Source organism: Diabrotica undecimpunctata, chromosome 1, assembly GCF_040954645.1.
Source record: "Diabrotica undecimpunctata isolate CICGRU chromosome 1, icDiaUnde3, whole genome shotgun sequence".
In the NCBI taxonomy this organism is placed as follows: Eukaryota; Metazoa; Arthropoda; class Insecta; order Coleoptera; family Chrysomelidae; genus Diabrotica; species Diabrotica undecimpunctata.
In genome coordinates this window covers 167,013,668-167,026,933 of record NC_092803.1, presented here as the reverse complement: position 1 = coordinate 167,026,933, position 13,266 = coordinate 167,013,668, and the positions used below count along the sequence as shown (strand labels likewise).

Here is a 13,266-nt window from a genome sequence, read left to right as displayed (position 1 = left end):
AAATTAGTTTACGGATTTTAATATCAGATGTCGCTTATTTGCGTCCATACGAAGCCATGTTAGAGTTGCTTCCTAAGACAGAAAAGATTTATTTTCACGTTCAGAGCGACTGTGAATAACCGTTCTGAAGAGCCCTTTTAGGGCAAAATACGTATAAGTGGATACACAGACGTACTATACGTGAAATCAAATCTTTCTTTATATATATATATATATATATATATATATATATATATATATATATATATATATATATATATATCTATATATATATATATATATATATATATATATATATATATATATCTATATATATATATATATATATATCTATATATATATATATATCTATATATATATATATATATATATATATATATATATATCTATATATATATATATATATATATATATATATATATATATAAATGTTTTGGATGGGTTGTTCCCTGCTATTTTATATTCGATCTTCTTACGATTTGTTCTAATACTAGGTTGAATAAATTCGTTGATAGCGGAATGTTCCCCTTGTTCTGAACCTCTAATCACTGTGAACTGTCTTGAAAAGCTTCCTTCCATTGTTACCCTTTTCATCATGTTCCTAACGTCATTCTCACTAGCCTTATAAACTTTTCTGGTATTTCGAATGATCTCATGGCCTCATATAGCATCGTTCGATTTAGGGAGTCATATGCCTGTTTAAAATCGATAAATAGCATATGTAATTCTAAGTTTTGTTCGTAGCTATTATTTTGTATTAATTTTAACATTACTTTAATACTTATTTGATCAGTAATTGTTCTTCCTGATCTAAAACCTCCCTATTCTTCAATCACTTTGTTATCATATTTTATTAATCTTTTCCTAATAATTTTTGCAAGTATTCTTAGTTGCTCAAAACTATTTTCAGTACTAATTTAAAAAATTATGCAAAAATATTTTTATAGTTTTTTTTTAATAATAAGCATATTTTTATTATTTTGTTAATTAATTGTTACTATATTAAAAATAACATTTGTCTTTTAAAACTCTTAAATGTTCAGAATTTCTCATAAATCATCAAAATATGGGTAATAAAAATGATTTTTCGAATTTATTTAATTAAGGAGCCTTGGCCTGGTTTTTATTAAATTTATAGCAGAAATTTTAGTAATAAATAAACAACGATGTTTCCTGTTTTTTAACGTAACCTACCGCAGTCTTTTATCTACTCAATATTATTTTTTTGTGAAGTTAGATATCTATTTATATTCGTTCCAGTTCTATTTGTTTTCGGTAAAGCTTCCGCAATTATAGAAGGCTCCCCATTTAGATATTATGGTAAAATTAGAAACTGGAATAAGATTAAAAATAGGTTTCTTTACTACATAGTATTTCAATGAGATGTCGTTTTAAAGGGGATCTGTATTGAAATCAAAAAATTGATTGAAGTTGTTAAGAATTTATTTTACAATTTTCAAAACTATATTTTACAAAATAAGTAAATAAGCCACAGTTGATATATATTTTTTTTATTTAAAAACAAAAATACATCAACCGCGCAGGGTTATTAGTGAGTATAACAAGCAATAAACGTTACATAAAATAGAATGGTATAACTTGTATGTCTTTTAAATAGGTAAAAACTGTCGAGATTTTTTTGGTGGGAACTGTTTTGATCTGTGATTGCGTAGGATCTTCTTTCTTCCATGAACTGCGGACAATTAAGCAGGATATGTTTAACGGTCAGTAGATCAGTTTGAGCAGACTGGTAGTGGTGTTTTTCTTATTAAGTATTTTTGTATTAAGGCAGTATGGCCAATTCTTAGATGGTTAATAATAACTTGGTTTCTTGTGTTTGAAAGATTTTCCAGGACAGCATTTATTTTTCGGCAGATTACATTTAATGTCATACCTTATTTTGCCCAATGAGTTTGGCATGTATTAGTACATTGCATTTTAACCAGGTGCTTTAGATCGGTGTAAGGATATGTTTACAACTTTACAGTGTGGTTTGAGCTCACTCGACTTGTTTGCCAGCTGATCCACTTTTTCATTTCCGTAGATACCTGAATATGAAGGTACCCAAATAAAAGCCAATCCTTTCCTAATGATCAGAATGTTGCTAGTTTGTTTTTTATTGTTTGTAAAATAGGGTTTTTGGTATGTATTTGTTTCAATCCTAGTATTGTATTTAGTAAGCCTGTTATGGTAAAGCACTTCATCTTTGTACTCTTTTTAAAGAAGATTAGGGCTTTCAAAATGGCTGTGGCCTCGCCTGTAAGGTATACTAAAGTTTGTTGGTATCAATATACTATCAGATTTTTTCTTACAGTAGTAGGCAGCAGCGTGACCATTTTGAGTTTTACTGGCATCGGTAAAGATTGGCCAATAGTTAAGATAGTGGTGTCTAGAATTTCAATAAATAGAGGTTTAATTGTTGTAGAATTTTTAGTTGATTTAAGATTCTTGGTGGTCCGTAGGGCTAGTGAGTCAAGTGCATACACATAAATCAACTCTATTGTAATGCGCTTTTGAATGGCGATAATCTTACTAAATGGTCACAGAAATATGATACTTTACAGCGGTTTCTGTGCTTGCAACATAATTTCCAAATAACAAAAGAGAAGTCAGATTCTTTGAACTTAAAAACAGGCTACGTGTGTTAGCCAGTTTGACAATGAGATTTTACTGAATAGAAGAAAATAATATCTTTAAAAGTAAATAAGTAGTTAGAATATACCATTAAATAAGATCATATTATAGTACAGTAATAAAAATATTAAATGTAAAATATGAAAATAAATACTATATACTTTCCCAAACAACAACCATAATCGATTTTACTTCGAATAAGTGATTTGTAAAGACTAATTAATGTTTTATAATCAGCATCCCAAATTAATATTTTGATTAGCTATATCTTATTTTTATTGGCAGAAATGTCGTAGTTTATTTATATGCGAATTCTAATTTAAAGTTCTGTCAAAAAATAGACCTAGAAAGTTTATTTCTTTTGACTGCTATAAAAGTAAATTATTTAATGTTAAATTAGGAGTAAGCTGGGTTTTTTTTATTAAAAATACTATATCGTGTTTTTTCAGTAGAAAAAAAAACAAATCCCGTTTTCATTGTCCAATTTTAAAGCTGGTTTATGAAACTTAGGAAACTTTGTATAATAAAAAAATATATTTTATCTATTTATTTACTAATCCCGTGTATAGAGTACTACTACTGATCATTCAAGGGAAAATAGACAGCAGAAGGGGTCCAGGGAGGAGAAGACACTCGTGGCTCCAAAACTTGCGGCAATGGTTCGGATTGTCATCTGCTGAACTATTCAGATCTGCCGTAAACAAAGTCAGAATAGCCATGTTGATTGCCAACGTTCGGAACGGACAAGGCACATGAAGAAGAAGAAGTGTATATTTTGCACGTTGGAGTTAACCGTTCATCTTTTTTTTTCCTTGAATTAACAATAAGGGCATTATTTGCTTTTGGCAGAAATAAGGTGTTTGGTAAATACACAATTGTCTCGGATATTGCGCAATCACAAATTTTCTTTCTTCCAGATAACCAATTACCTTCTATTTTACCTTGTAGTAAAAGTTTTGGTAAGGAATATTGTGAAATGAATCACGATTAGTTAATTTTTCCAATGTTTCTTTATTTTTTTTTTATCTCCTGACATTCTAGCATATTCTGACAATATGGTCCATGTATCGTGTGTGAGCTCTATCCAAAATTTCAGTATTTTCTTTATGTTTAGCTGATTTAGTATATATGCGCTTGTTCTTCAGGCAGTATATCTCAAATGCATCTATAATATTTTTGGCTTTCTCCATAGTCATCCAGCATTCCGATGCATAAGTGAAAACTGAAAAAACTAGACTTCTTACCAGTCTCATATGGGTACAAAGGTAAGATACATCTACTATTGCAGGTGTATCTTTTTTAACCTTTTTTCACGAAATATCTCTTTTACGTTTCCTGTACAAAAAGTTATAAAACATTTCAAAAATGAAGATAAAAAATTATGGTCAATTTTGATATTTTGTATACCTAACGGCCACCACCTCGTTGGGTACATTAATGGACTCTTCCGCAGTAACTGCACAAAATATGAAAACGTTTTACTAACTCTTTTTTATCGCACTTTAATAGAATTGTCGAACTAATAATTGCAAAAATTAAACATTGTATTTATATGAAATTATGAAAATATAAATAAATACCATTTCATAGTAAATTTAATTATTATATAAACTAAGTAAGATATTTAAAAATAAGAAGTTATATTTAAAAAGTGAAACAGTAGACGGTACTGTAGACTAAGGCAGAACTTTATACTATGTTTACCGTATTTTTAAAATTTAAATAATATATTTTAAATTAAATAAAGTAATTTTAATATTTATTTATTTTTTATATTTTAAACAAATTCAATAAATTATTATGTTTGCTCTTTACGCCATCTGTTAACTTATTGACAAAGCATACACTATTTACTTTACAAACCTGTCAAATTCAGACCAAATATTAATAATAAAATATAAATAAATATTATTTGATAATAAATTTAATTATTATATAAACTAAATATGTTTAAAAATAATAATTATATTTATATGAAAGTATTTTAAAACGAGAATTATTATAAAAATTTAAAGAGATGATTCAATGTTGTTTTTAATCGGATGACATTTGCATTAAATTTTGACAATCGTTAGGAAAAGAATCTGTTAGTCACAGATACTCTTTTAATTTTTTACTTTTTAATGTCTATATTTTATTTTTAATTTAAAGTTGCCCAAAGTAAATATATGACGAATAGAAACGAACTGATTGAATTAGTGAATCGATATCAAGAACCGCTATTCTATGACGCTCTCTGTGACGACGCTATTTCGTGACACTCGTCTCAGCATTTTACCATAGAGAAAAAAGTAATACAATGCCAGTATAGAAGCTATTAAAAAAAGAGAAAATTTCACCCAGGCCAAATTTCCTGAAGTAGAGCTCAAAGTTTTTGATAGCGTCTAAGTATTGGAGTGTATAAATATTTACATAGAATATTAAATATGATATTGTATCTTACTATATTAAAAAGTCACAGCCATAATATATTACCATAAATTTTTTTTAAAATCTAATTTTAATTTATTTAATTTTATAATAATCTATTTCGAAGATATTTTTCGTCCACTTGTCACATGTATCGAATATTTCACATTTTTATCAATATTATAGTATTAACGATATTTTTCTTATGTTTTAGCTTTCCAATATGACTTCACCTGCTCTTAATAATGGCAACAATGGCCAAAAAGATTCCAAGACCGAGTCGAATCCCGCTCTCGAGCAGTCCACCAGCAGAATAGAACCGGAACCGGAACGAACTCCTCCACTAATCGCCTGGTGGCGAGTTTTCAAACTAGTCAATTTACTAATGCAGCATAAGTGCTAAATATTTAATTATGCTTATGGAGGAAGAGAGTAAACTAATGGTTGAAATAGTAAATAATTCATTTTAGCCCTTGATTTTTAAAATACAAGACGTGTTTTCTGCTGGTTTATGGGAAATAACAGGGTTAAAATTAGGATGGGAACAATAGTACTACAGCTGCAGGATATTAATAAAACATTTTTATGAATTTTTCACCTGAAAGGGGCAAAATTGCCTCGGAACATTACCAATGCTTAATTGAGCAAAACAAGAAATAGAAGATGTCATAAACACTAAACACCATTTAAATTGTCACTGTGATTATCAAAATATTAGCGAAATTTAATTTTTTAATATTTGAATGTGTAGGTTGAATATAGTGAAATAAAGGGAAGCGAAGAGGGAAATTCAAAGTCTTGTATAGATCGTTTTTTATAAATATTTACATTTATCTTAAAAATTCTGTTGATTCAGTAGATCAAATCAACAAAAATCTTTTATAAGTTTTAGTATCTTATCAGGACAATTATGAAAAATATAAATTAAAACTAGCAGCCACAAAAAAGGAGGTGAATTCTAAATATCAACTAAAATTAGCTATCAATGCCATAAATAAGTAACTTGGTTAATTTTAATTTAAAATCCTATGAATAAAATACCTTTCATGGGAAATAAGTCAGTCTTAAATGGAAATAAGTTACTGTAAGTTTACGACACAAAACAAAATAGGTGTTATCCAGAGATAACCCTAAAAAAGCAGCTCAGATGTATTACAATAAATATTACAATATATAGGAGACATCTAAACAAGATCCAGCCATAAACGAACAAACGAACAACGATATTATTGGAACAAAGTAATCCCTTGCTCTTAAAATAAAATACAAAAATATTTGCTGTAAGTTTGCAAATATAAGAAAACGTCTTCATACTCTGCAATATTACCTATACTTTTAATACCATCCAAAGTATGGAATTGCAAAACCTAGTAAGTAAACCTAATTAGTAAAAGTATAATTTGACATGTTAGAAAATCAATAGAGCTGCTACAATATCGAAACTTTAGTAATGGAGAAAATACTAAGAACTAAGATAAAGACTATAAGACTTAAACACTAACATCTAAGATATGTTTGACTTTATGGTATATTTTACCATACTTTACTTAGTAACTAAAGCATTTACTCAAGACATACCTCAAAAATAATGATTACCTGCCAATACCTTGATAGTTACTTTTAAAGCAGCTAAAGAAGTTAATAGCAGGAAAAAAAATACTTACTTACTATATGAAAATACTTCAGTTATGATAAAAACAGTAGAAAACATATAAAGGGATATCAAAGTAATTGTAAGGATAGAAGGCGAGATGATAGAACCAATTTGACTTAAAAATGCATAAGGTAAAGGGGGATTCCTTGAGTTCTAAAGGAAGCAAAAATAAAGAGAGGATACACAATGAGGATAAACGATATTAAAATTATTTGCTACGATGTAGCCGATGCTATAATAATTACAGTGGCAAATTAGGATTTTATAACCCCCTGAGAATGCTTCACTAATGTATTACACTGTCTTACAGTACACAATGATAATTTTAATAAAAACAACAAAACAGGCGGTATTCTAAAAAGAGCCTATCAGGTGCAAATTGTCAATTAAAAACAAATCAAGGAAATAAGTTATGTATTAGATATAAAAGAAAAGTATTAGATATAAGAGAAAAGTGTTAAGTTCAATGCTGAGCATATGTCTCCCGTAAATAAATCCATTGCATCCGATCTTGAGCAGCTTCTTAGTTTTATAATCATGTAAATAGAAAATATGTTGCCATAAATTTTTATTGGTATTTTAGAATAATCCAAAAACTGGTTACTACTGAAAATAAACAATTTGTTGAAATACTTTGTCCAGATATCAAACAAGCTATTTAAAAGTACTATATTCAACTTACACTAATTCCGATTCTACAAACAACTAATACAGAAGGTACAAATTATTAATTAAACTAGTTGACTTTCCTAATTGATTCCAACGTTATCCAGTCTTAAACACGGAATACCATGTACCTAGCGACTAGTGGTTATTTTTTTTTGTACATTTAACAATTAAAACCAAAGTACCTATGGGATTTCTCGTCGCTTTAAATGTAAAAAATATCAACTTAGTCTGGACATCTGGTCAGCACTAAACATCGCCTTAGACACGTCCTTTTCAGCAATAGGTACTTACCCCTCATATAGGGGTATATTTTTTAGATGTTATTATATTATATATTAAAGCATATCGGTATTTTTATATTCATCAACTTTTAAGATCTATCTTTATGGCCAAAGAGGTTGTGGATATAAGAATATGTGTATTGTCTAGTCAGAATGTTATTCAGTGTTATTTTAGAATAATTGTTGCATTCTTCATATATTATGCTTTGTATTTTATTTAACGATTTATACTGATTTGCTGGCATGTTGTGGAAGAAAGACAGAACTTTATAGCTAAAAATATTATTTTTGCTAACAATGAAATTTTCGTAAAGTTAATATGTATATATGGGAGAATAAAAATGTCAATATATTACTTATTACATCAAAAACAGATAAGATTACGCAAAAAAAAATATATTTCCAATATTACGATCGCTTTCACAAAGCTTTATTTGCTTCATACTCAAATAATGAATTAATGACTTTAAAACAAATTTTAAAATATTACATTTTATTATGTGATGTTTGTTTTTCTTTTAATTTTTGGTTAAGGTAATGCAGTGGCGGCCCGTGAGGTAATGCCATAGAGCAATGGCACTACCTTATTTTTATACAGAAACGAATTTTTTATTTTTAAAACGTGTTATATATATATATATATATATATATATATATATATATATATATATATATATATATATATATATATATATATATATACAATAGCACTAAAGGCCTTAGAGGAAAAGTTTGTTCTTTCTTCATTTTCGCTTTTCTTTATATACTAAGATCTCTGGCTCGATATGTGATTTTTCTCCATTCCTTCTTGTTAATAATTTTTCTTTTCTGGCCTTCTAGTCCAATTTTTTCTATATCTCTTTCTGCCTCTTAATTTCATCTATTTTTTTGCCTTCCTTTTCTCTTTTTTGAAGGTATAGTGTAGTTTAGTACCCTTTTTGGAGTCCTAGTGTTCGGCATCCTTTCTAGGTGACCTCGCCATCTTAGAGTCTGTACCTTTATGACTCCTATTATATTAGGTTGATTATATAATTCCTTTAACTTATCATTTGATCTTCTTATCCATAAACCGTCCCTTATTATTCCTCCATATATCTTCCTCAGGATTTTCCTCTCCCATATTTCCAGTAAATTTTGTTCATTTTTTATCATTGTCCATGTCTCACTGCAGTATGTTACTATTGGTTGTATAGTTGTTTTGTATAACTGTATTTTTGCCTTTCTTGATAAAAACTTGCTTTTCACCATTCTACTAAGAGCATGTACACTTCTATTGCCTGCCATTATTCTAGCTTGTATTTCAATGTATATCTATGTTTTAATGTTAGGTTTACATGATATTATTGCACCTAAATCGAGAGACGAATTAAGTACTACCTCTAGGGCTGTTCTGCTATTAGTTTTACTAAATAAGGAAGGTTTTAAATGTACATTTAAACAAACTATTAAACTTTTTAAGTATTTTAATTATCATTCCTATGTCAACATCTGAAGCAGAACGCTGTTTTTCGATGCTAAAACGAATTAAAACATTCCTTAGAAATACCATAAAAGAAGAAGCTTAGTGCTTTAGGTATGCTACTTGCTGAAAATATTTTGTAAATGGCATTAAAAACATTAATTTACGGAACTGTTTTGATAAATTTTGGACAAGTTCTTGGCACCCCAGAAATAGTAGATTCCTACATAATGTAAAAGTATCCGCGCCCATTTTTTAAAAATTTTATTTTATACTTTTTTTGACAATATCGTGAACTCGTCACTAAAAATTCAGGCAGCCTTCCGAACTCTGGCACTACCTATTTAAAGTGATACGAGCCGCCACTGAGATAATGTTTATCATTCATCAAGTAAAAAAATTATATATTGGTTAATTAACTTTAATTAATCAACAATCCGTACTTTGTGCCAGAAGTTTACACGTTTACACAACTTTTTAGTAGTTGGCAGTAGAGCGCAGACTCTTCTTTGTTGATATGCTTCTCAAATCTTATGTTGCCTAAAAAATCGATTTTGTTTTGCCATAATGGGTGCTCTGCTCAACAAGTTAATTAAATGTCAGAAGCTACTACAGCCAATAGTTTAAAATAGTATACTACAAACTAGTTATAGCTGCAGTATGTTGGTTAAGTATGAAAATAATGAAGCTTTGGAAAATCGGCTGTTATCTAATATATACTGTAGGGTATGGATTATATTATTAATAAAACTATTACAATAGTGTTGTGACAACATATTTCTCTGTCTTCCACTTTTTTTGTACTATTCCTGTTTTTAGACGTTTTTAATTTTATAAAAAGTAGTTTTTCCATTGATAGTCTAATATTTTGCTTATTAATATCAAACTTATTATTACCTATACTATAAATATTCTTTATGTTTAATAATATATGATAATTATCAAATATACTATTTAAAGTGATTTTATTCCTATAGATTTATACGCCAAATACTGATCGTTTTAACCAGGTTTCCTCATGGTAAGGTTTGCTTCACATTCTTGGTGAAACGCCCGACCGAAACTATAGCGAGACATCTTGCCTGTTTTGTCTCAGTATGTATATTTTAATGTTGTTAGGACTTGCTCATCATTGTAAATTTAAATTCAATTCAATTTTATTTTTAAAATAAAGAACAAATATTTCCTGTGAAAAATTCTCGTATAATAAAAATAGACAGTTTTTAGTCAATTAAATAAAAAGGAAAGTACATTAAAACGCTCAGTACATACGTCGTATTGAAGTTTAGAACTAAACTCTCTAATTTTTACACTTATATTAGTTATTTTTATTAGGTTCTAGGCAATTTAAGGATACATATATCTATATATTGATATTTGAAGGAGCGTAGTACCGCCACTTTTTGCAATCTGTCTAAAAAAATACAGAGATATAACCGTTACCATCAAAAAGGACAGATTAAAAAAAGTGTTGGTTGCTTGTTCTTGCTTCAATCATTATAAATAATAAAACGATAAGCGTTTTATGCACTTATTTAACTTGTTTTATTATTCGTTACTAATTAATTAACAATTTTGATGTTTGTTTAATACACTGTAGCTTTATCTACTAAAGAGAAAATGTATACGATGATCTTATAGTATTGCTACTTTTCTGAAGTTTCTTTAAAGTACAGAGATATAACCACGACCATCATAAAAGACACATTCGTAGAAAAATAGCGATAACTACTAAATTATTCACCTGAGATTTAAAATAAAATAATTAAAATATATATTAAAGATCTACTGAAAACCTAATTTCTATTTATTCGAATATGTTTATTATAATTAAGTCTAATGGCCGGTTTCTAAAATATCCTTTATTTCCAGACACAATTAATGAACAGTAAGACTCAAGAACAATAAATTGGCGAATAGTTTTTAAGGTTCACGGTCTATTGTTGAAGGATCCAGTTGAAGGATATTTTTAAAAACAGGCAAAATAGAAAGAATATATCTTAAGTCATTTAAAAAGTTGATTGCTGTATATTATATGTTATACTATACTTACTAATTATTCGTTATAATAGTTAATAGCTTATATTCAATAGTTTATCTATACTTAGCCGTGTTGAAATAGTTGCCATTGCGTGTACTCTTAGGTTAAGATTTTATCAAAGGATGTTAAATGTAGTTACCAATAGCATATATGTATTCTTATCTGCACTTTTTAATCAATTATAATTTAAGAAACACCAACTTCTATACGTTATCGTTGCTCGATTGGAGTAGAATTAGTTTAGATGCGGATCTAATGCAATTTCAATAAATGATATGTGATAGAGGATTATTACCAATTACTAGAAAAGTATGTAGTCTAATGTTTAACTATTAATAAGTATATTCTAAACATGTTATTAATATGTATAATAAACTACAAGATAGAGCAAGTACAATTGTGTTTATTTAACCCTTTAAGCCGCAAGTTTATTATGATGAAATTTTTTCAGATAATAGTTTGGAATACCATAGTTAGTACATCAGTTACTAGATTTTGAATATATTTTTGTTTTTTCTATGAAGAAAATGCTAGTCAACCGTTGTACCAGAGTTCAATCAATGAATAACTTCCATGCTAGTTTCTCTGGTACATAGGGTGTATATATAATTTATTTATTTACGGATTTATTACGGCTGTCGCCGCTTCTCCGCCCCCAATTTCCATCTTTTTCTGGCATATGCAGTTGCCTCTTCTAAGTCTCTTGCCGCCATTGCTTCATCAATATCGTTGCGCCAACTTCTCCGTGGTCGTCCTCTCTTTCTTCTTTCAGGAGGGATCCATTCCAGTACTCTTCTAGGCCATCTGTACTCTGGCATTCTTTTAACATGTCCGAACCAGATTAATTGTTTTCTTTCTATGTCATCATTGATATTTCGCTCCATTTTCATTTCGTTTCTTATTTGTTCGTTTCTATTTCTCTCCAGTTTCGATCTACCGCAGCTTCGTCTCAGATAATCCATTTCTGTCGTCATAAGTTTGTTTCTATTAGCTTTGGTGACGTCCCATAATTCCGAACCGTAAAGTGTAATACTTTGGACTATACTACCGTAAATGTATTTTTTGGTTTCTCGTCGAATTGTTTTTTGCCAGAGAAGAGAGTTTAAGGCACGGGTAGCTGCTCTGCCCTTGTTTATTCTTTCCCTGATTCCATCTGCGCTATTTCCCTTCTTGTTGAAAATGACCCCAAATATTTGCAGAATTGCACGCCTTAGATTTTGTCGTCTTCCAAGACTAGGTCACATATTTCATCTGTTCCCACTGAGAGATATTCACATTTTGTCATATTCATGTTTAGACCTGCCACCTCATATTCTTCTTGCAGTTTTCTTACCATATAGCTAAGATCGTAGCTGTCTTCGGCAATTACTACCTGGTCATCCGCAAAGAAAAGTGTATATAGCTTGTTTTCTTCCACCGTTATTCCCATGTTTCTACATTTTTTTACCCATTTCACTAAGGATCTGTCCAAATAGATTTTAAATAAGGTGGGTGACAGACAGCAGCCTTGTCTTAGTCCCTTTGTTGTTTGAAAAGGAGAGGTGATTTCTTGTCCCATTTTAATTCTTGCAAAGTTTTGTTCGTAATATTTTTGAGTGGCGGTAATAAGAATTGGGTTTATTTTCAAGTTACCCATTTCTATCCATAGTTGGGAGATCGGTACACTGTCATATGCTTTTTCCAAATCTACTAAAGCTATATGAGTTTCTCTATTTCTCTGTACTCGTTTTTCCATTGCAATTTTTAATGTGAAAATATTATCCATAGTGGAGCGTCCGGCCCTAAATCCCGCTTGTTGTTCGGGTTGTTCTATCAGGTTTCGTAGTACTTTTGAGTATAGTCGGCCTATAGTAGCAATCACTGCGATCCCTCTATAGTTTTTAGGATCTATCTTTGTGCCTTTCTTGTGTATTGGAGAAATATACGATTGTATCCATTCTTCTGGAACTTCTTCTCCGTTTAAGCATCTTTCGAATAATTTTCGGATCATCTCAAACAGTTTTGATGATCCATACCTAATCAACTCTGGATGTATTCCGCCTGGGCCTGGAGATTTTTTTAATTTCATTCTCTTAACTGCTTCTTTCACTTGTTCTATTGATATTTCGATTCTTCCTTC

The 13,266-nt window shown here is 29.4% G+C and overlaps 1 long non-coding RNA gene across 1 annotated transcript in view; it reads left to right on the top strand.

Moving 5' to 3' along the window:
- The window catches only part of LOC140432524 (uncharacterized), a 45,442-nt gene extending 33,898 nt beyond the window's left edge, over window positions 1-11,544 (top strand). The window contains exon 2 of the long non-coding RNA XR_011949811.1: window positions 5,258-11,544. This is a non-coding gene — a long non-coding RNA (uncharacterized lncRNA). The remainder of the gene's footprint in view (window positions 1-5,257) is intronic.
- Window positions 11,545-13,266: the final 1,722 nt, after the last annotated feature.